The following is a 23,754-nucleotide window of genomic DNA, read 5'->3' as shown; positions in this document are numbered from 1 at the left end:
TTTATTTTTTTCTTTCTGAGACAGGGTTTCTTTGTGTAACAGTCCGGGTCTTCCTGGAACTCGCTTTGTAGACCAAACTGTACTCGAACTCACAGAGACTCGCCTGCCCGAGTGTTGGGAGGTGAGTGTGTGCCACAGCACCTGACCTGGCAATGACTTTTGATGGAGGTTCGCATGTTTTACGGATATCTCAGAATAGGCAGTGTTGCTTTCAAATGGGTAGGCAGCCAACAAGGCAGCTTGTGTGGAGATGTCACTTTTCCCTTTATGGCATTGGTCCTTAAGATGTTTGGGGTAGTAGCCTTTGAAGAATCTTGCCAGATTTATTTTTGAAATCACAATGAAGTTACTTTTTTGCTTTAAATCTTATTTGGTGCTTTTTAAAATAGGTGAGACAAACAGACTAGAAGAACAAAGAGGGATGAGCATAGACATTTTGAACGTAAATTGTGAATAATTTTAGATTTACAAAACACCTGCAAAGGTAGTGAAAACAATTCCCATGGTAAACTTTGCACAGATTCTCCTCATTTTAATATTCATCACATTTACTTTATAATTATCTCTAATTATAAATGTGTATATTTTATCTGTTTGAGAATAAGTTCTCCTTTATCCTTAATTTAGTATGTATTTTCATAAACAAGGACATAGGCTTATAAAACCACAGTACAATTATGCAAACTAGAACATTACCACTACTCTTTTCTAATCTACAGACTTTACTCCAATTTCTAAATTGTGTCTCTAAGGCCTCCCTTTAGAGATAGAAATCAAGGTGTGGTCTAGCATCTGGCACTGTCCCCCACGCCGGTGCATGTTGACGATGCACACAGGGCTCCAGAGACTCACACAGTCTGCATGTGTTCAAAGGGTTAAGTTATGACTCCAGCCCCTTTGTTTTGTCTCTTTTTATTGACGTTTAGTGATATTTTATTTATTATTTGAAAATTCTCACATGTACACAGTTGTTATGCCTGTCTGACCCTTCTTTAATCTGAAATCTTTCATGACCATGACATTTAAAAAGATTCAGGGGGCTGGAGAGATTGCTAAGTGGTTAAGAGCACTGGCTACTCTTCCAGAGGACTCAGGTTCGATTCTCACCCACATGTTCTATCTCAGAGATAGAACATCCTCTCTCAGTCTCCATAAATACCAGGCATGCTCATAGTATATAGTTATCCATGTAGGCAAAGCACACATACACATAAAATAAAAATAAAATATTAAAATAACTTCAGATTTTCATATTTAAAAATAATGGGTTATCTTTATATTTACCAGACTTGAAAACTATTATCTTGAGATATCATTCTCATTACTAAATGTGTAAAATCTTGGCCAAGAATTTTTTGTTAGATAAAACTAGAAATAGGGCTGGAGAGATGGCTCAGAGGTTAAGAGCACTGACTGTTCTTCCAGAGGTCCTGAGTTCAGTTCCCAGCAACCACATCGTGGTTCACAACCACCTTGAATGAGATCTGGTGCCCTCTGCTGGCATGCAGCCAGAAGACTGTATATATAATAAATAAATAAAATCTTAAAAAAAACCTAGAAATAGGCCTATGAGAAAGAAAAAAAGATATTAAAGAAGGGAGAAATAAAACAATAACATTTAAAAAGCTACAGGTTCTGGGCTGAACTCCTGGAGTCCAGTTGAAGAGAGGGAAGAGCAAAGGTGTCAAGATTAATTTGGGGAAACCCACAGAAACAGCTGACATGAATCAGTGGGAGCTCATGGACCCCAGACTGACAGCTGGGGAACCTGCATGGGACTGGACTAGGCCCTCTGAATGTGGGTGACAGTTGGGTGACTTGGGCAGTCTATGGGTCACTGGCAGTGGAACCAGGATCTATTCCTAGTACATGAACTAGCTTTTTGGAGTCCATTCACTAAGGAGAGATACCTTGCTCAGCCATGGTATAGCAGGGCAGGAGAGGGCTTGTTTGTGTACAGGTGTTTTGCCTGCATGTTTGTCAGTGCATGCAGTGCCCAAAGAAGCCAGAAGAGGGCATTGAATCCCCTGTACTTGGATGGTTATGAGCTGCCAAATGGGTCCTGGGAATTCAATCTGGGTCCTTTGCAAGAGCAGCAAGTGCTCTTAATTGCTGAGACATCTCTCCAGCCACTATATTGGATATATCTGAGATAGAGACTTACACTGTTGCTTTGTCTGGCCTGGGATTTACTGCAGTCTTCCTGCCTCAGCTTCCCAAATTTCCAAGAAAGCAAGTGCTATGTATGTCTCTGTGTACATAATGCCTTTACATAATGCCTCTTTGTTTGGACCACACACGTTGACATGTAGATTTTCAGAAAAAATAATGTGGAAAACTACAAATGCAAATAATGCCACGTTCTCTGTGGGTTCATGGAATTTTCGTTATGGGATAAGACAAAAGCAAGGAGCTGGAGAAACCACCCACTGCCCTTTGACCAGTTGTGGGAATGTTGTGTGGAGGGTGGAGGATATTTGAGATGAGTCACTGTGGAATTTGGGGTGAGGGATATGAAGGTTTGGGTCGTAGACTCTCCAGGATTGTTTATTTTAATCACATTTTGCATATCAGATGCTGGGCTTTCAGGTTTTGGTATAATTGCTGTGTGATCCTAGGGGATAACTAGACAGTTGCTTTGCTGATTGTATGATGAGGAAAATGATGGTCATTCATTAGGGAAGGAGATGCTAGAGAAATACTGGCTAGAGAAGGAGGGGGAGCCACAGTCACTGTGCTGCCTAATTGAACTGAATCCTTTCAGGACAGGAAATCTACTAGGATCAGCCTACCATGTTTGCATATATCCTTCTGACTGGTAACTCACAAGTAAGTGCTTGCCAACTTATAGGCATTCATATGCAGTAACTTGTAATGTAGGTGAAGATCTAAAACCGGCCACATAATTTCAGTCACTTATAACAAAGATGTAAGCTATCACTGTATAGCTGGAGAAATTGTATAGTTGTAGTTTTTTGGGATGTGGATAGATGTTTTTTAAAGAGACAGCACCAGTCACTGCTCTCTAGATGGTGGTATTTGGCTGCATGTGACATTTTGATTTATTTCATGTTCAATTTGGTTGTCCATTTTTAGATAATGTAAATTCTGAATCTATTAAAACTTAATTCCAGGCTGGTGAGATGGCTCATCGGGTGAAACTGCTTTCCATACAGCCAAATGATCTGAATTAGTTCCGAGGAACCCACTGTGGAGGGGGAGAACTCAACTCCACACACACAGGGACACTGCCCTCCCACAATAACAATAAATGAAATGATAAAAAGTCTCATTTCTAGGACATATTCTCAGCTGTGCCTGTGCAATATGACTGTTGTGACAATTATCTAAAGACGTGCCACGCTTCTGGCTGCTGATAAAGTGTGATAGCAGCCTGAATAGATATCTGGTTCCTTATTAATATCTCTGACAGTATATTTATAATCTCCAACTTTTACTTCATGACACTGTGCAATATCTCATCAGACTAAACTGTCACAATGAGGCAATGTAATTTTCCAGTATTTGCACAAATGTTTTTTATGGCTTAAATAGATGATCTTATGTCAATCTAGAAAGGAAAAATTTACATCAATACAAGACCAGATCAGAGTTTCAGCAGATTAAAGCAAAGAAATTTCCACAGGATGGTAGATAAATACTATCCTTATAAAGGACCTGTTTTATATAATTAGTAAATTTGCTCAATTATAAATATGACAACTATCAACAATATAGTCCATCCTCCTTGTTTTTTCAAGACAGGGTTTCTCTGAGTAGTTCTGGCTGTCCTGGAACTTGTTCTGTAGACCAGGCTGGCCTCAAACTCAGAGATCTGTCAGCCTCTGCCTCCCGAGTGATGAGATTAAAGGCTTGTGCCACCACTGCCCAGTGCACCTCCTTATTTGTACATCCTAAATTAAAAATTCCAGCAAACTTGGGATCATAATATTTGGAAAACAATTGTATGTATACTGAACCTGTATAGATATTTTGTTGTCATAATCTTCTATACAATGCAGTATAACAATTATTTACATAGTTTTAATAATTAATTAGGTATTCTAGTTAATATAGTGATGATTTTAAGTCTGTGAAAAAAGACACAAAGGTTACAAATGAATACTATGCCATTCTGTATAGAGAGCTTTAGAATTAAAATATTTTGGTATTCGCAAGAAGCCCTGGAATCAATACTCAATGAAAATTTAGAGGTGACTACATTAAATAAGTTTATTTACTAAATGTATACAGTACCTGTTTTCTGCTATGCATCATACCATGGACTTCGGTATGGTGTATTTAAAAGGTGGGAAAAAGATGAACGAATACAGTACAGGGTGTATTCCAATAGGACCAACATGAGGTGCTGTGATAAAGATTAGGGAAATCTTCATGAGGAGCTAATCCAAGATTGTGGAAAACCCAGAATGCTTAATGGAAGAAGTGATTTATTTTTCTTCTTTTTAATTTTATTTATTTTCAGCATATATTAGTTATATATAGTAATGGTTTTCATTAAGATGTTTACTTTTGTGAGGGGAGTGAAAGATTTATTTACTTTTATTGTGTGTATGAATTTTTCCCCCATGTATATAAGTGCATTGTGTGCATGGCTGACACCAGCAGGGACCAGAGGAAAGCACTGGAGGGCACCAGATCCTTTAGAAGTGGAGTTATGAGCTGCCCCAAAGTCGTCTGCAAATGTAGCAAGTACTCTTAACTGTGGAGCCATCTCTCCAGCTCCAGGGCTTCTTTTTGAGATGGAATTTCCTGTATCCAAGGCTGTCCCTAAAGTCACTTATGGAGCTAAGGACAACTTTGAAGTGCTTCGCCTACTGCCTCCACTTCCCAAGGCATTGCATGCACACGCCACCACACCTGCTTTCCACAGTGCTGCAGACTGAACCCAGAGCCTTGGACATGCAGGGCATTCCAGGCCCTTTACTGCAGATCTACATCCTAGGTCCTGGAAAAAAGTATTTCTAGTGCATACTATTCTGTGTTTTATTGACTTCTTTTCTTTTCAAAGCCCGCCACAAATGCAGCTAGATTTGTTTCCCTGCACTGCCTCATGCATCCTTCATTACCTTCTCAGTGCCACAACTGAACTTCATTAGATAGACTGCAGCCTCCAAGAGGACAAGAACTTTGTCTATTTTGTTTCCCGAGAGATCCCATCAGTGCCTGTCTGCTAATAGGTAATTAATTAATATACATTGACGAGTGAATCATTTTTTATCTTACATTGTTGGGACACAGTAACTTAGTAGTGAAAATAATATTTTAAAAAGATAATAACTTCTAGGGGGCAGGTAGAGAGATGGCTCAATGAATACCAGAGATTGAATCCCCAGCACCCACATAAAATGCTGGGTAGCGATGCATGTCCTTATAAGACCAGTATTAGGTGTAGTGGATCTGCTCTGTCACTCTAGCCAAAAGAGTGGGAGTCCCTGTCTCAAGACAATAATGCACAGAGTGAATGAGGAAGACCTTTGGTCTCTGTATGTGTGCACACATACGCTCATATGTGCATGTAGCACATGCATGTCACAATACCACTCTCCAAACATAACTGCTGAATTTCCCATCACTTCCCATCCCCCTCATCTTACTTATTCATTTATTTAAATTATGCTTTTTAAAAAATATTTTATTTATTATGTATACAGTCTTCTGCCTGCAGGCCAGCAGAGGGCACCCGATCTCATTCAAGACTGTTGTGAGCCACCATGTGGTTGCCGGGAATTGAACTCAGGACCTCTGGAAGAACAGTCAGTGCTTTTAACCGCTGAGCCATCTCTCCAGCCCTAAATTATGATTTTATATGTGTGTTTTGTATGGGAATATGCATGTCTGCAGAATCTATAAGAAACCATTTGACCCTCTGTAGCTGGAGTTATAGTTGGTTGTCCGCCACCTAACATGGGTACTAAGAACTGACCACAGTGAGCCATCTTCCCAGCCTTTACTCTTTTATTATATACCCCAGCAATTTTGAAGATGAATGAGACTAGTCATGAGGCACAGCAGTGAAAGGAAGGGCCAAGATGGGACTATGATCAAAGCAAATGAATGCATACATGAAATGTCATAATGAAACCCATTATTTTGTACAATGAATATATGCTAACAATAAAAGATAGGATGTTAAAGTCAGGCAAGTAAAGGAGATGTGTGAGCTGACACTCAAAAATGGTTTGAAAGAGTCACAAAGTCAAAGATATGGAAGATCATTCCAGGGTAGAGGACACAGAGGATACAAACTCTGAAGAAGGGAGCAGCCTCACTTAATGAAAATAGTAGTGAGGGTACATTAATGTTAGTGAAAAGGATAGGGGTAGAGTTATACAAATCTTTGTTGGTATTTTTTTTGCATAGTCAGAAGTTAGGATTTTACAATAAATGTAGTGTAAAACCTTAAACCATTCCATCATATGTAAAACAAATGCTGGATTCCTTACATTCTTTACTGTGACCAATCAGCCCTGTACAATCTTCCTTCTCATAAACCTTTCTTTGTCCCCTTATCCCCCCAAGGTATCCTGCATCTATTCCTGTTCTGTGAACTATCAAGCTATCTCTGCCCCAGGAAATTTAAACAAGCTGGTCCTTGAGTATTCCCTCCAATCTGGTCTTCCCATGGCTGAAAACTTCGCATGATTCAAGCTTCAGTTTAAAATGAAACTACTCAGTGAGACCTTCTCTGGATATGTTTACTTCTACAGACTGCTAGAATAAAATATCAGTATGAGTGTCCCGAGACACAGGAAATTATAACACATTTGGAGAGCCAAAGTCTGAAATATAAGTGTAGGGGAAGCTGTAGCCACGCCTACTTAGGGGCTGGCTACAGGTGTGCCTGACCACGCTTGTGAGGGCGTGGTCAGAGTGACGTAGTGTGACTTTGTTTGTGCTTTCGGTTTCACTTTGCTTCTAGCTGTACAAACTGCTGCCACGCCGGCTGGCTAGGTCGTTCTGTAAGTAAGGCTTTTCCCTATTAAATACCCTTATATTTCTACCTGACTCCATATTGGTAATTTCCCACTATATGTGTTAGTAGTGTTTCTCAGGAGTATCTGGAGAATATGTTCTTGTTCCTTCTAGCATTTGGTGGCCCAGGTGTTCCATGGCTGTGACAGGTCCATTCTAGTTTGCCTCCATTGTTATTAGGCTGCCCTCTGTGTCTCTTCTGTAATACTGTCTTCTTCTTTTTTTTTTTTTTCAATACAGGGTTTCTCTGTGTAGCTTTGGAGCCTATCCTGTCACTCGCTCTGGAGACCAGGCTGGCCTTGAACTCACAGAGATCTGCCTGCCTCTGTCTCCTGAGTGCTGGGATTAAAGGTGTGTGCCACCAATGCCCGGCACATACTGTCTTCTTTTCATTCTCTTATAAGGATGCTTGTCATTGGGTTTAATGCCCATTCTAATCCAGGAAGGCTGTGTGTGTGTGTGTGTGTGTGTGTGTGTGTGTCTTATGTAAGCTATGGTGTGCAGGTGGAGGTCAGAGGACAACTTTTGAGAATAAGACAGCTCTCATTTCCCACAATGTCATTCTCAGGGATCAACCTTAGGTCATTAGACTGGGCAGCAAGGTCATCCATTATCTCTAAAATCATCCTATTTCAAATAAAGCCATGCAATGGTAAGGCTTGAAGTAGACATACTGTTTTATTTTTTTGGAGGAGCTGATACTCAGTGCATTCCATTTTTGCTCCTCTCTGGTCCCCTCTCTCTTCCCCTCACCTCTTCCCCTCTCCTCACCTTCATCCATTGTCCTCTCTTGTTCTCAGGACATGTTCCAATAATCAAAGAAAACTGGAGCCAGAAACAGAGTATTTCTTATCTAGAGTTCTGCAGTCACTCAGTGGCACAAAAGATGGCTGCACACTATTTTCTTTTCTGATTTTTGTTTTGTTTCTTTGAGACAGACTCAGTATGCAGCCTAGGCTGGCATTGAATTCCCAATCGTTGACATTAGTTTATACCCATAGTACCCTGAACACACCTTATCTTGTGAGATGTTCAGATTAGAGGTGTGCTCTACTACACCCAGCAGGCACACACAGTCAGTACTGAGCCTTAGGGTTTGACAAAGCAGCAGAGATGATGCTGGTGAGGTGAGCAGGGACCAGGCCATGAAGGGAAAACATATTTACCCATATTATCAAAAGTATGAAGGTCATGCTCAAAGTCAGGTAGATGTGATACCCAACTGCTGGCAGTTTATCCATGATTTGTCAAACAGGAGTCTTTCAATTATAAGGTTTGAGTAACAGTATGCTTTTATTGTTTTTATTTGAACAGAAGGCAGATGGGAACCATAGTACAGGTTAATGAACACTTGGTAGGAATTGGTGCTTTCCCAGTGTGCAACTTTAAATCAGCACAGTTTTGTAGTGAAATTCTATGCCTTATCTTTAAGAAAGTATGATAAATTTCCCCTTTATACTATTTATGAGATTGTTTTGATATACAAATAATTTTGTCCTTTACAGCTTGTAGGAACTTTATTTTCCTTCCACCATTTTCCCCTTTACTCGGGTGTCTGCAGAGGCAGCTCAGGACCACTCAGTGGTGGCTCCAACCCACTCAGTGGCCTGCGCTGTGGGATCTGGCCTCAATGGCTGGCTGGCCACTCCAGTCTTCAGTAGGAAACTGCTGGATGGGTACGGAGGGCACCTGCACACCCTCAGACCAGTCAGCCACCTCTGGCTGAGCAGCAGTGAACGCGAGCGCTGGCACCGGTTATTCACCCTGAAATTCCTTCTTGGTTACAGCCTTCTCGGCAGCAGCCTGCTCCTCCTTCTCAGTCTCCTCTGGGTCTCTATAGAAGTAAAGGTCAGGCCTTACCTCCCATCGGTGCTCACGGAAGATAGTGCCACGCATGCGGAGTACTTCCCGGGCCAGCATCCACCACATCAGACCCACCGAGTGAGCTCCCTTGTTGTTGCATGGGGTGGCAATGTCCACGTAGCACAGAGGAGAGTCTGTGTTACACGGAGCAGTGGTGGGCAGGTTGACGTAAGATGCCTCTGTGAGGGGCTGGTGGTCAGCCCTGGGCTCAGTGACCACTAGAAGCCGTGGCTCCTGGAAGGCTGCTTGGATTTGGTTGGTGAAGGTGCCAGGAGTGAAAGGGCCAGCAATTGGAGTGGCTCCGGTGGCAGCAGCAAACTTCAGCCCAGCTCGCTGCACAGTGTTCCTGGAAGAGATGACACTAACATCAGCGGGGTTTTCAATGGCAACGATGGCCTGGGCTGCCAGTAACAGCTTCTCCCACGTCCTCTTCAGATATATGATGTAGATACCATCACTTTGCCTTTTGTAGATGTACTGCTCCATCTGAAAGTCAAGGTTGGTTACTGCTCCATCTGAAAGTCAAGGTTGGTGCCACCTAAGTTGGTTCCTGCAGCAAGGAATTTGAGGACATTCTCCTCCTTCATCTGCAGGACATCAGGGGCTCCGGACATTGTGTAAGTTTGCCTTTTAGTTACGATGGGAATCAAGAACAATGCTGCATGGACCCGTCCCGGGGCAGCGCGGAAAGCTCTTGTAGCTTCTTAACACCTCAAGTTCACACTGCTCAGTTCTAGCAGCATGTTATAGTCCTCATAAAATCGTCTCTCCTATCCAAGGGCCTCCTGGGATCCAGAGGTGTCATATAACTGAGTTATCACCACAGAACGCATATGTGTAAGGACAAGATTTGAACTTAGGTTTCCCAAGGATTATTTCTAATACCTAATAGCCCTGCAAGTTCTGGAGTTTTCTATAAGGAGCATAGGATAATATCTTATCAGACTTAGAGAATAATAAAAAGATAAGTACTAGTATGGAATCATATATAATTCATGCATGAGAGTAGCCAATTAGTAATGCTGGTCTGAGGAAAGTTTTGACACCACAAAATTTTTGGAAAAGGCCACTTTCAATGTTTATAAATCCCAGTAAGATGATGGAAAAACCTGGACAGCATCTTGTTGAACAAACTATTTTGTGAGTTGGTACAACAGTCCTTCACATTGGACTACTGGTCTTGGGTGGCCCACATACTCAAACCCCTCCCCAAATGCAAGTTGGTAGTGTGTGTGCAGAGTCAGTGATATTTCAAATTGAAGTGTTCACCGTTTTCTATGCCCCCCTCCCGGGGCCAGGCCATGTCTCAGCACGTTCTGCTTTTAAATTTCAACATCTAACCACATTTGTGCCTGAAATGTCCTGAGAAGAAGAGCCACATACCAGTCCTTTATGGTCAGAAATAGGTTTGTGATCATATTCAGATCTCTGATGTTTTTCTACAAGTTCCTTTATGAGCCAGGAGGACACCAGGTGATCAGCAGCTCCATCTGGCAGGCACCAAGAGCAGCCACTGAGCCAGGGGAACGAACGTTTACCTTGCTTCTGTCCTTCATGTGCCAAACGTAGCTGCCACTCCCGAAGGTGGGTTGTGGGGTCTCTTCAGAGTACCACAGAAAGTGGTTGTATGTATCCCAGGGTTTGGAGGAGACAATTGGCCATTACATATTTGTTCTCATTTTTACTGAATCTGTATGCCTTCTCCTCCATGCTCAGCTGGATGCCTTGGAAGCCATTTAGCTTTGACTGGCAAGTGCTTACTGTTTCTGGCTTCAAATAGACTTAAATAGACTCTAATAGGGACAGTTGCACTTCTTTTTTCTAGAGCTCTAGTTTTATTACACAGGTTAAAAAAATGCACACAGAAAGTCCCAACTTCATTATGCTTCAGTCACAGGCAGGAATTTATAGCAAGAACCCAGATGTTCACAGCTCATGCCAGGGTATTTTGATCCTAATGTAACAGAGCTCACATTTTCAAATTGGAAAACAATATTCAGAGGAGTTGACTTCGGAGTTTTCAGGTTTCCAGGCCAAGTGATGGGTTTTTGAATCTATTTTGGGACATTCTTCCCTCATACCTTTTCCTCTTCACCTTCAGAGTGCTTTGTTCCTTTCCTGGAACTGGGTCTATGCTGCACAGTTCTCATTTTGTGCAGGTACTGTTCTAATCATCTTTTTGTACATTAATTCTTGCTTTCCTTACTATAAGTTTCTTTCTGTTAATTGTGCTTCAAACATTCAAATAATACTAGGCGTAACTCTTCTTTCTTGGACACTGGACAGATCCTGTGCCAAACTCATTCCATGTATTACCTCTTTTGATTCTCTGGACACTCTCTCAGGAAAGTACTGATATTGCTTCTGCTTTACAGATGGGATATTTTAAGACTTACAGGTGAACTGGCTTCTCAAGATAACAAAGTGGTAAATTGGCCTTCAGTTCCTGGTGGTTTGGTTTTGAGTCAGTAGTACACATGTGTGCTTGTGTGTGTGTGTGTGTGTGTGTACTTGTATATATTCATGTGTGGACATCTGAGCATGTGTTTGTAGAGGCCAGAGGTTGACATCAGGAAACCTTCCTCAATTGCATCTATTTATTTATTTATTTATTTATTTATTTATTTATTATTTATTTGACTCAACCTGGAGCTTACAGTATTAGCTTGACCAACTGCTCAACAAGTCCCTGGGATCCTCCTCTGTGTCCCCCAGTGTTGGAGATAAAGGCACATGCCACAAAGTTCTGCTTTTTCCATCGGTACTGGGGCTCTGATCTAAAGTCCTCATACTTGCCTATCAAGCCCTTTATCCACTGAGCCAAATTATACCCCATGAGTTTTGCTGTTGTATGCAAGTGACTACCTATAAGTTCCTGCTGAGAGGTAGGTTCTTTGGGGGCAGGCTAGGGGTAAAAAAAGGACATGATTCTTGCTCCCAAAGAATGGGAGCTGGAAATGGAGAAAGCACTGAGCACACTGTAATGAGCCTGCACCCCACCCCTGCCTTCCTTTTGGGGCTCTTGAGGAAAAGAAAAAGGAAAAGGGAAAGACATGAGACAGATCTTTGTTCAAAGTACAGTGATATATGAATGTTAGTTACTGAGATTATGCCAGCAACATCCTTGTCTAGAGCTAGCTACCTGTGTGTCTGGAAGGGCACATAATGGAGATTTAAAACTCACAAAATCTGGGCTGAAGAGTTGGCTCAGCAGTTAACAGCTCTTGCTGCTCTTGTGGAGGATGCAGGTTCATTTGCTAGTACCCACATGGTGACTCACAACCACCAATAATGTCACTTCCAGCTCATCTGGCACTTTCTTCTGGCCTCCCCAGGCACTGGGGATGCATGTGCTGGTCACATACATACATACATACATACATACATACATACATACATACATACAGGCAAATGTTCATACACATAAAATATAAATAAATGTTTAAAGCATGTTTTTGGTCAAATGCAGAATTTTCCTGTCCCATCCTGGGATTTTCTTCCTCTACTTTCATTAGGAAGGCAATAATGTTCATAGCAAGCAGCCATGCTATGCACTATTCACACTGCTTTACACTTATTAACTCATTTACTTTTATTTGAAGAATTGTGTGTTGGCATCCCTATCCTAGATTTCTCACCTGGTGCTCCTTTTCTCATCATTGGTTAAGTCCTATTGATTCTGCTTCATTAATATTCTTCATAGCCAATTGTCAATCTGCACTGCTTTCACAACTGTTTTGGTTCAAGTTTATAACAGTTCTCTCTTGTACTATTGTAGCAGCAGTCATTCCTGGCTTTGAGAACAATACTGAGAAATAATTCCTTGACCTCCCCAATACCAGAAAAGAACATGCTTACTTTATGTATTTATTTATTGACAATGTTATCCTATAGAGGATGGCCTGGAACTTATTGTGTAAATCAGGCTGTCCTTGACTTACTGATCTTCCTGCCTCAGCCTCCAAATTGGCATTATAGGAATGCACTGATACTCCCAGATCCAAAGGCTTCCTTTTGTTGCTAGTAGTCTTTCTGCTTTGGTTCTTAGTCCTTATTATTCTCTATGTTCCATAGAGTCATTTTTTCACTTTAAGTCTTGAGTCTAAATTAATCTTCAAGATTGGGCTCTCTTCTGTTACTAATCATATGGAAGGAGTAAGATCTGGGAGAGGAGGGTGTAGACTGGAACTCTCAGTGTGCTATAAATAATTTCCCTTTGGTTACTTAGAAGTGATTCCTGGATTCTCCATGTCCCATGCACCCCCTTTTTTGTTTTTGTTTGTCAAACAGGGTTCCTTTGTGTAATAGTCCTTGCTGTCCTGGAACTTGCTTTGTAGACCAGCCTGGCCCCAAACTCACTGAGATCTTCCTGCCTGTTTCTCCCAAGCGCTGGTATTAAAGGTCTGCATCACCACTGCCTGGCTTTCCCCATGCCCCTTTAAAGCCCAAATGAGACTGAGGACTTCACCCAAGCAAAGGAATCTGGGAAAATTGCAGTTTCTGTCTGCATGTTAGCTCCTACCAATAGCTCTGCAAATGGGAAAGGAATGAAGAAAAGAGACTTGCCTTGGATGAGGCTCTCAGATTTTTCTCAGGAAAAGGCCAGTGAGTGATGAATTGTACATTGAACATCCAGAAGCACCAAGCTTTATGTTACTATCTGCTCTCTCCAAGTCATACTTATTTCCAGGTAACAGCTCAGTTTTAGGTCCAGTTCCCCAGACCATTTAAGTGGAGAAGGGGTAAAACTGTCCCCAACACCCGAAGTACAATTTTACTAAGGAGATTTATATTTTCACATTGATGCAGAATATAAATACTGTAAATGTCCTCCACTCTGTTAGCCTTTTTTTAGAGCTATAGTTAATGGGCTAACTTTCTGTCTTGTCACTTTATCAAGTTGATGGAACTGTTTAATGAAACCCATGGAGATTGAGCAATTTAGTCTAACGGTCAGTTGCAACCCTTGATGTAAGTAATTTTCAGCAATACTGTATGCATCAAATGTCCAACCTGCCACTGGTTATCAATATCCATTATGCTTTTGGTTGGCTTGAACCATTAATAATATGTCAGATTAAGCAATTAGGCTGTCTCTACTTGCCAGAGGAAATTGTTTTTCCCTAACTGATGATATTGGTTTTGTGGCTGTGCAGATAAGTACTTGGTCAAAATGTTTGGCACATTCATAGCTGGGGAGTCACTTTTTTGATAGGTAAGGAGCAAGAACTGACATTGAAGGGACTGAGGAGAACCTACAGATGATTCCTAAGAAAAGCATCTTAGCAATTTCTTCTTTATAAAATAGGAACAAATTAATTACTGCTGGTTCTCTCTAGCAAGGAACTTCATTTGGTTTGTCACTGTCACTCAGCTGGGAGCACATGCCTCCATGGAGCCCTGCTAAACAAGAATACTCAAGTTTTGATTGGAAATGTGAACAATCAGAGATTCCGTAGAAAGCAAATGAGGAGCACTTTTGGGTATTTTCCATTTTTCATGCTTTGAAAAAGCATGATGAGAAAGGGGAAGAGGTCAAGGGAAACACACTGGAATCCCTAGTTTATGTGCTTGGTTTTGGGGTTGGCCAAGATTGTCTTTTGGCTTTATGATTTCCATTTGTGTTTTTTTCTCTTTTATAATTTTTATTGAAAATAGATTCTTTTCTCATATAATACATCCCAACCACAGTTTCACCTCCCTCCACTCCTCCCAGCAATCCCACCTCCCCTCTCCCCTTCCATTTCCTCCAGGCTCCAAGAGATAGCAGGCAAACATGAAAAACAAGATACAATAGGATAAGGCAAAAGCCCTTCTATCGAGGCTGGGCAAGCAACACAATAGAAGGAAAGGAATCTCAAGAGCAGGCAAAAAAGCCACTGTTAGGAGTCCCACAAAACACCAAGCTAATAGCTGTAACATATATGCAAAGAGGACCTGGTGCAGACCCATGCAAGCCCCACGCTTGCCCTGTTAGTCTCTATGAGCACATGTCAGAAGAGGGGGAGGAAAGACTGTAGATGGAGGACAGCAGGAGAACACAGCCCACTCTCTCATAGCTTAGTAGTTGTATGAGTTCTAAGGATCATCTGATGGACAGAATGAAGACACGATTTCAAGATTGCATTTTGTTTAGCTAGTAATATTGTCACAGTATTAATCCTTCTATGAGTATTTATTATAGTACTGAGAGCTTTGAGTATATTTCAGCTGGCCTGAGCTTATGTGATAAACTGGAGATCTAAACCCCTATTTACAATATTGTCACATCCAGAAAAATAAAAGAATATCCTGAGGACTTGGAACTGTTAACAAAAGAAACACCTGGAATATCATCATTTAAAAATTGAAAATGAATGGAATTTTGTTCCAGGATTCTTCTTATCACCCAGTATCAGCATCTTTGATGACATCATGGTAAAATACCTTAGAAAATATGCTTAAAGGTAGTAAATAGTTATTTTGGCTCATGGTTTCATTCCATGGTCACTTGGGCTTTAAGTCTGTGGGAAGACAGCACAGCGCAGCAGAAGCATATGGGGGCAGTGGGGTTGGGGGATGAAGGCTCACTACATGTTGCCCAGGAAGCAAAGAAAGGGAAGAAAAAGCAAGGAAGGAGCTGGGATCCTAACATCACCTTCAAGAGCATGCCCTTCCTTCAACCTGGCCCCACCCACTGCCTCTCCAAGACACCATTGTCTGAGTACCACATCTTTAACATGTGATCTTTGGCAGGGGGACACACTTCGGTTCTAAACCATTACAACATATAATGTGTCTTCCTTATGATCCATCTTTGATGGACACCTAGGTTGCTTCCATATCTTGGTAACCATAGGTAGTGCTGCAATAGACATTTGAATGCACATCACTCTTTAACACATGGAATTGGTTTTCTTTAGTTATATACCCACAGTGGAATTTCTGATAGTTAGATTTCTAGTTAAACATAAATCTTAGTGGACCTTAGTGCCTTTGGTTATGATGAAGTTTGGACTGTTAAATTTCATGGAATGCTGACTCAGGACCTCAATTCATGGAGTTACAAAGAACCTGGCAAATAAATGATCTGTGCATGGCAAGAGAGACCCAGAGGAGAGTGGTAGTCTGTTTAGCAATGATTGTGTTCTGAAATCTTTGGGCTGAACTAGATTATATTCCAAATTATAATACATTATCCCAAAGCAGCTACCTAGGGTTACTTACAAATTCCTTTGTGAGTTGAAAACCAAAGCAATCAAAGCAATACTTACTTTACAGATCGTATCCCTGCCCATGGGGGTGACTTTGAAAATACTGACAATGCTATGCAAGGTTCATGTAAGGTTCCTTTCCACAGATTAAAGATCCAGAGAACCCTTCTTTTCTTCCTTCCTTCCTTCCTTCCTTCCTTCCTTCCTTCCTTCTTTCCTTCCTTTCTTCCTTTCTCTTTTCTGTAACCCAAGCTAGTCTGGAACTCACCTCAAACTCATGAAATCATCCTAGTTCAGGTTTCCAAGTGTGGTGTACAGAAATAAACTATCTCACTCAGACCCAGAGAACCACCCGAAAAGAACTTCTAGCTAGGCAAGATGGTACACGACTGTAAACAAACCAGCACTTGTATGGTTTAGGCAGGAGAATCATGAGTTCAAGTCCAGCTTGGTCTATCATGAAGGATCCTATATTAAAACATTTCTTTAAAGTTATGCTTCTAGATAAAGACAGAAATAGAAGGAAGATCTCCATGGATTTTTAGAAACTTACACTGAGACAATTGAGACGTGGGGTGTGGGGGTCTTCATCATGGGAAGACCTTGGTATCTGCCTCCCAATCATCTAGCTTTAGTAATATATAAGACTAGAAGAACTTGCTATAGAAAATGCATGACTTTGTTGAAAGAAAAGAAAAAAGGAAGTGAGAGGAAGAGAGCCAGCAGGGCAATTCTGTAAAGAAAGTAGTTTCTTGCTGTCTAATTATGAGTTCTTGACAGTCTCAGCTAGGCATATAAAAGGAAAGTCACCATCTTGAATAAAAGAACGCCCAAGGTGACTAACTTGTAAGTAGGAGAAAGGCTCTCAGAGAATGAGAGAAAGTTACTGAACTGTGGGACCTAGACCTGCTAATTAGCAGCCTCAGGTGTGTTTTATTTTCATAGTAACCCAGCTCTCCAGGTAGCTGACCCAACTATACACTCTGCTGCTATTCTATGGCCCAGCTATAACAGACTGGACGTGGAAACACAAGCCACAAAACCACCAGAGAGGACAAGGGCAAACTCAACCTAAGACTAGCACAAAGCTAAGATGACCTGCTTTACAAGGGAGGCTCATTCTCCATCCTTACAGTTCTGCAACAGTATATAAGGTGATACCATGCAGGCTCCTTCCTTCTTAGTGCCCATCCTACTGTCAGTGTGTCTGTGACATGCACGCATCTCAACTCATCAGACTTGAGATCAGCAAGAGAAAGATGCTTTTATCTTTTTATTACAACTCTGATCAGTAGGTAATGCCTGACTAGGACTCTGAATTGAGGAGGTGGAGAGTTGATTTATCACTGAGGAAAGGATATGCTTGATTGGTAGCATCTTCAGAAGAGAAGGTTAAGAGAATGGGCAGGAGGAAGTGTGTGGAAGCGGAATAGCAATAATTCTACAATGCAATTTACATTATAGCTAAACCTAGTTCAGAGATGCTGAGCCAGAGAGATGCACAGCTTCTTTCAGCTCCAGGGACTTGGTTTCTCTTTCATGAGGGTAAGTAAAATAATTTCTCCTTACTTCAATGAAAACACACACACACACACACACACACACACACACACACACACACACACACACACACACACACACACCAAAGGGATCCAAAATGTGAGAATATTGGATAGCTACCTCACAGAAGGGTCTCATACTACTAAGGAAATGATTTTTCTCTCTCAAATGAATTACAGCCACTGTCTCAGCCTTCATTGTGAAGGATGGCACATGGATGACTCTGAAGATAGAAATAGCTATCCTGGGCAAAGCAGATGATCCTTCCAGGCCACTGTTTCCATTTGTGTTTTATTTAATAGTAAACTTGTAGCTTCCCACCAGACCACCCCGAGTTTATGGAACTTACTCACTTTGCCTGCTGTGTTCTTCTTTCCCTCTTTACCTGTTTGCACACAGTGATCAATTTGAAAATTTCGCTTGGGAACCATTTGCAAGGAACCTGTTAATAGTAACCCCACCCTTTCTGATTATGCATTTATTCAAAGTGTTTCTATCACTCTGTCATCATCCACATTTCCTAGTGAAGGGACTCTAGGGAACTCCAGCGTGGCAAACATGACTCTGGCAGGCCGTGTCCTTCTCCCGAATTCCCTCAGTCTTGCTAAAAACTGTTACATTGCATTCCTAAAGCTAGCCACCAAAGTCTATTCCCTTATTTGGCCACTTCCTCCTTCTGAGGCTAACTACTAAGATCCAGCTATTGAAGTCCAGCAATCAAAAGCCCCCTTTGGGTCACCTAATTAACATGCTCAATTAAACACCTCATCCTAACATGGGGTTCAAACCCTTGTACATTTGCCTCTATGCCACATTTGTCTCCTCTCTATCCAGAGCCAGTCCTTTGTCCTCCAGGACAAATATCCCTGCCCCCTCTCCCTTGCCCATTTTCTCCCCTCTCTCCTGTTCCCCTTTCTTTCTCCCTCTTCATCTGTCTCCTGTCTTTGTCCCTTATCCCTGCCCTCTGTCTCTCTGGGACAAAGAAATCTCTTTTGTGCTGAGAACTTGGTCTCGGGGTGTCTTGAGCTGACTTTGAGGTTCCCTACAACTAATGCACTGATTTTATGCTGCTTTGAAAGTGTGTTTCTCCTCCCACTACAAAAATATGAATATAACACACAAACACATTTAAGCCAAAGGGAGGAAAAGCAGCAACATATCACTCATAACCTTACTGCGTAAAGATAGCCCTTTGGTGCATATCATTTATTCATTCATTTATCAACTATATATTGAGCAATGATTTCTTGTCCCCTGGGTAAGCTTTGGGAGTGTAATAGTAAACAAAACAGTCTCCATGGAGCTTATAATCGAATGAGGATTTTTCCATTATCACAAAATTAAACATGCAGTGCCAAATTGTTTTTAAATGCTATGAAGCAAAGACACACTTTGCCACAAGGATGTTTAAGAAAGTGAACCAATCTAGAACTAGATGCAATGAAGACATTTCTGACAAAGCACTTTCACTATGCATCTGGCGAAAGATTCTATTACTCTCCTTAGAAATCCCAGATAGGCAAGGAGAAGCACTTCAAGTGCTGGGCACAGGCAGCTTTCCTTTCCTTTAGTATTTGGCAGCAGCAAGTAGTGGCAGTAGGTGAACAGAAGAGATAACAAGTGGAACCTGCGAGTGTTACAGCAGGCCTTGGATACTGGAAATTAGACTTCAAAGTGCATGCAGACCCTGGGTGTGGTGACCTTTGGTTCCCCTAAGAAGCTGGCATTAGAGCTGGGACCTGAGAACTTTGGGTCTGAAGACTCAATGTTTCTAAACTCTTCTGGTAACCCGAACCTTTAGTTTCTCTTCACACAGCCTTTACGTCTTTAGCCTCAGCTCTCTGTCCTTTCTCTGCCTTGGATACTTTGGAACTGTATGTGTACTGTCTTTAGCTGTTAATCAGTTGGTTGCCTTGTTACTTTTACAGTGTGGCCCAATAACTGCTCAGCTATGACCACCTCTGTTCTCATGCCTATGCTGCCCTGCTGCCTCTGCTATTCCCTGTGGCTGCTTCCACCATGTTGCCAGCTCAGCTTGCACTACTAAAAGTAAAAAGAAACAACTGCTCCAGAGGAGCCACTGTGGGGCCTGATGTTGCAACACCTGGAATGGCAGCATAAGAGAGTGTTTCCCAGCCATCTAACCCATTGACTTATTGTATAAACCTAAGCAGCATGCCTGCATAGCCCTAGAAGGGTGTTTGGACCAATTGGGCATTTATTCAGGCCAATCCCAATCTTGCTATTTAGCATCAATCACAGCCCTGGAGACCTGTTTTGGACCAATCACATCCTTGTCTCCTAATACTAGTCACAATAGTCCCTCTTTCAGATCACCAGGGACAGTGCTTCCACTCTGGCGGAGATGGAAAATGTTGCAGTCATCTAAAGTTTACTTAGCCTTGCAGTAGAAAAAAAATGCTTCAAATAGTTCAAATAGCCTTGGCTGAGATTGTGTTCAGGAGCTGGGGAAATCAGCTGTGATCATCTGATAGTTTCCCAGAGCATCCCTGGAGTGCTCCAGAGGTCTGGTGCTGGCATAATGGCGGCCCAGCTGGCTAAGACTGCCAGGCAAGCAAAGGGAGAGTCCAATAGCTGCTCATTAGGCAGTTAAATTTCCCTTTCCCCAGTGTCTTTGCTCATGTACAGGAAAGTCGGTTTTCAAAAGTGTGCTTGCAGTATAAACGTAAAGAACTTACCCGAAAGGCGACTAGTGATTTTAACAGTGCTAACAGTGCACATCACCTGCCTTCTGCCCAGGGAGATGTGGGATCTCTTTAACTGTCTCAGCTGTCTGGCCTGCAATACTAAAGATGATGAAGAAATCAACTTAGGGAAGGAGCTATTGGGAAAAAGAGGGTGAGGAGGAAAGGTTTTTCTAAGCAGAAGTGACAGAATATTACTGAAGGGGATAAGAGATGATTGACGATGGGGGTGACAGACTATGACTGGAACATTTCTAGTTTTTGTAAATGAAATTCTATCTGATGGTACTGCGCTGATTCAGTTGCTGATGATCTCTGGTTGCTTTGGTGCTAGAACTGCAGAGCTGAGAAGCTGCAGTAAGGAGCTCTTCCCACAAAGACCATATGGCCCCATTGGAAGACCTAAAATATTTCTTCTCTGTTCTTTTACAGAAAGTGTTTGCTGACACTTTTTCTGAGACCTCAAAGAAAGCGAAGGTGACAAGAAAAGAGGAATTGTGGGAAATGGTGAGGCTGGGTGTTAGGCCAGACCCAGACAGATGATACAGATTTTTAGTTATAATATGTAATTAACAGTAATGCAAAAGAACTGAATAGTTTTAAACAAAAGTCTGGAAAGAGCTGCTCAGAAACTGATTGTTAATGTTTTTTGTTTGCTTGGTTCTGAGACAGGCTCCTGTAGTCCAGATGCACCTTGACATTTCTAGCTAGGTGAGGATGACCTTGAACTTTTGATCCTCCACATTACGTTAAGTTTTATGAAGTGCTGGGGATGGAATTCATGGCTCGGTACCTCTTGCATGATAGGCATGTAAGCACCCTGCTAAATGAACTATATCTTCAGCTCTTAGTCTTGACTTTTATTTGACAGTTCATCTTACATAACTTCCTATCATTTGAGCATATGTTTTCCAACAATATGTATATTGATTTACTGCAACTGAGAATTTTACATATTTTTGAAAATATGTATGCTCAGAAGAGAACATCCTTGTGCATATTGTTACTAATCCCCCATGATATCATGCTAATGGTTGGTTGAGCATATACACTCCAGAGGATTTTACTTTTCTTATAACTACTGTCTTCCAAAAACAGCATTAATTGCCACTAGTAAGGTCTGAGAGTACCTGATTCGATATTCTCATGAGACATTTAAATATACTTGGTAATTTTATATGGAAAAGCAATGCTTTATTGTTGCTTTAAGTTTCACTTATGATTGTGGGAAAGCATGGCTTTTCTATCTTATATGCATTTCTTCTTTTGTAACTGCTAATCCATAGCCTTTGCTTATTTTTCTATTGGGCTATTCATCTTTTCTTATTGTTTTTTATGAGTTGATTATCTATTGAGGAGATTATTCATTTATAATCACATTGTGAATACTTTTTACAAGCTTGTATTTTAGTTTTAAGTTTTATTTGTGGTATTTTTGACAGAATTTATAAATGTATAATTAACAACTCAGTTTTCTGAGCTTGGGCTATGCTTGATAAGACTAACAGCACCAAGATTATATAACAATAAGTGGTATATTTCATACACTCAAAATTATATTCCATTATATTTTAATCTTTAATTCATCTGGTATTTATTTTGGTGTAGCCCTAGATAGAAATTACATGACCTAATTTTCAGAAGGGAAAAATCTTTGAGGCAAAGAAGAAAAACCTCTCAGCAAAGTAGGGAACTTTTGGTTTGAAACTCCAAGTACTTTATGTGAGAAAACGATTCTTTGGGTGAGGTACAGGCATTTGAGACTCTTTCTTTCTTTCTTTCTTTCTTTCTTTCTTTCTTTTCTTTCTTTCTTTCTTTTTTCTTTCCTTCCTCTCTCTCTCTCTCTCTCTCTCTCTCTCTCTCTCTCTCTCTCTCTCCCTCCCTCCTCCCTCCCTCCCTTCCTTCCTTTCTCTTTCTTTTCTTTCCTTCTTTTTTTGGTCTGCTGCCAAGTAATGTCTTCTGTATACAACAGTGAGACAGTGAGCTGTACTCACTAAATCTCTCTCCCATTTTTCCAGACAGGATTTCTCTGTGTAACAGCCCTGGTTGTCCTGGAACTTGCTTTGTAGAGCAGGCTGGCCTGGGACTCACAGAGATTTGCGTGCTTCTGCCTTCTAAGTGCTGGGATTAAAACCATACATCACGACCTCCTGGCTGGAGACTTTTTCAAATCTAACAAGTTAACTTATTCTAGAATATGTGTGTGTGTGTGTGTGTGTGTGTGTGTGTGTGTGTGTGTGTGTGTGTGCTAACAATTAGTCTTCCATCCTGAAGTTGATGTCCCCAAACTAATTATACGTCAATATGCCTACCATCTAAATGTCTTAAGCCTAATCAATGTATCAGAAAGGATATGCGTGGCTGGAGAGATGGTTCAGCAGTTAAGAGCAGGAAGAACTTTTGCCGTGGGCTCTAGATTTGATTCCTGGCACCCACATGAAGGCTCTCAAGCTTTTGTGACTTTAGTTCCTGGGGTTCTGTTGCCCTCTTCTGGCTTCTACAGGTATTGCATACATGTGGCACACAGATGTACATGCAGGCAAAACACCCACCCCATACATAAAAAAGGACATGGTGTGTGTGTGTGTGTGTGTGTGTGTGTGTGTGTGTGTGTGTGTGTGTGTAAAGTGCTTGGCACATATGTTAATTTTTTATATGAACTTGTGACTTAAATAAGTTTTCTTTTTGGCTGATTTATTGTTCTCTTGCTGTGAAGGGACACCCTGGACAAGGAGTTCGTATAAAAGAAAGCATTTAAAGCACTGGGGCTTGCCTGCAATTTCATAGGGTTAGCACATTATTATCATGGTGGGAAGTGTGGCAATAGGTGTTGGGCCCTTCCCCCATAGGGGTCTGCTGACCAGCTTGTAATTAGTAGCTTACCTAGCAAGTACATCCTGTTTTCTTCCTTCCTTGAATGCCTGAGTGCAAGTTCCTGTTATCCTGTTTTAGCCCATTCAGGATTGCCTGATGGGCCTGGAAAACTAAACTTATGACCTGGGTAGTTTTCCACTGTGCCTGCTGACCAGTATATAAGCCCCCACTCTTGTTGGAATAAAGGGCATTCTCCCTGCAAGAAAGACCTGCTGTCTTGTCTTTATTTAAATCCTCAAGCCCCTTGTCCGATTCTGTGGAAGTGTTGTAGCCCAGGTGCTACAAATAGGCAAGAATAGTACTGGAGCTTTACATCCTGAACTGCTGGCCACAGGTGGGAGGGAGGAGGGAGGAATGCACGGCAGGACTGGGCCTGGCATGGGCTTTTGAATTCTTAAAGTCCACTCCAGGTGACACGTGTCCTCCAACAATGCCACACTTACTTCAACAAGGCCACACCTCCTAATCATTCCCAGATAGCTGCACTAACTGGTGACTAAGCGTTCAAACATATGAGGCTAAGTTGGCCGTTCTCATTCAAACCACCAAGCTGCTCCTTTTTT

The 23,754-nt window shown here is 41.5% G+C and overlaps 1 long non-coding RNA gene and 1 pseudogene across 2 annotated transcripts in view; one reads left to right on the top strand and one right to left on the bottom strand.

The window, feature by feature from the left end:
- Positions 1–6,945: 6,945 nt before the first annotated feature.
- LOC113837569 overlaps positions 6,946–23,754 on the top strand; it is a 99,415-nt gene continuing 82,606 nt past the window's right edge. Inside the window, exons 1-2 of one of the 2 annotated variants that reach the window (XR_004771398.1) lie at positions 6,946–6,983; positions 20,750–20,824. This is a non-coding gene — a long non-coding RNA (uncharacterized LOC113837569). Of the gene's footprint in view, positions 6,984–11,496; positions 17,598–20,749; positions 20,825–23,754 lie in introns of those variants that run through there. The other variant, XR_004771399.1, reaches the window with a different exon arrangement.
- LOC100755302 lies at positions 8,550–9,473 on the bottom strand (annotated as a pseudogene).

Source organism: Cricetulus griseus, chromosome X, assembly GCF_003668045.3.
Source record: "Cricetulus griseus strain 17A/GY chromosome X, alternate assembly CriGri-PICRH-1.0, whole genome shotgun sequence".
Lineage (NCBI taxonomy): Eukaryota > Metazoa > Chordata > Mammalia > Rodentia > Cricetidae > Cricetulus > Cricetulus griseus.
The sequence above is the reverse complement of the archived record's forward strand: the minus strand, read 5'-3'. Positions and strand labels throughout refer to the sequence as shown.